We start from the raw sequence: 381 nt of genomic DNA on the forward strand, positions 1-381 counted from the left end.
CATCGCCACAGCCAGCAGCACCCGCTGCACTCCCCATCAGCAGATAGCCCCTGGGCTATGGGGTCCCTTCAGCCCTGCCGGATTCGGGGGGACCTTGGCTGCCCTGGCACAGCACAGCTGCCCATGATTTAGGCATTACAGCTGTCCTGCGAGAGCACAGTGTCACAGCAAAGTCATTCCAGCTCTGCAGCCTGCCCTGCAGAGAGGCAAGACTGCAGCCCCTGGCAACCTACCTCTTGCCAGACACCCTGCTCTACGCTGGAGTTGCATCAGCCCCAGAGCAACTCACCACAGAGTAGCAGCTCGTGCTACAGATCCCCGAGTGAGAGCCAGGCACTGCTGCCATTCCCTACTCTGCACCCAGCCACATGCCCCAGGTGC

The sequence above is a fragment of the Merops nubicus genome, unplaced genomic scaffold (assembly GCF_000691845.1).
Source record: "Merops nubicus isolate BGI_N331 unplaced genomic scaffold, ASM69184v1 scaffold28185, whole genome shotgun sequence".
NCBI classification, from domain to species: domain Eukaryota; kingdom Metazoa; phylum Chordata; class Aves; order Coraciiformes; family Meropidae; genus Merops; species Merops nubicus.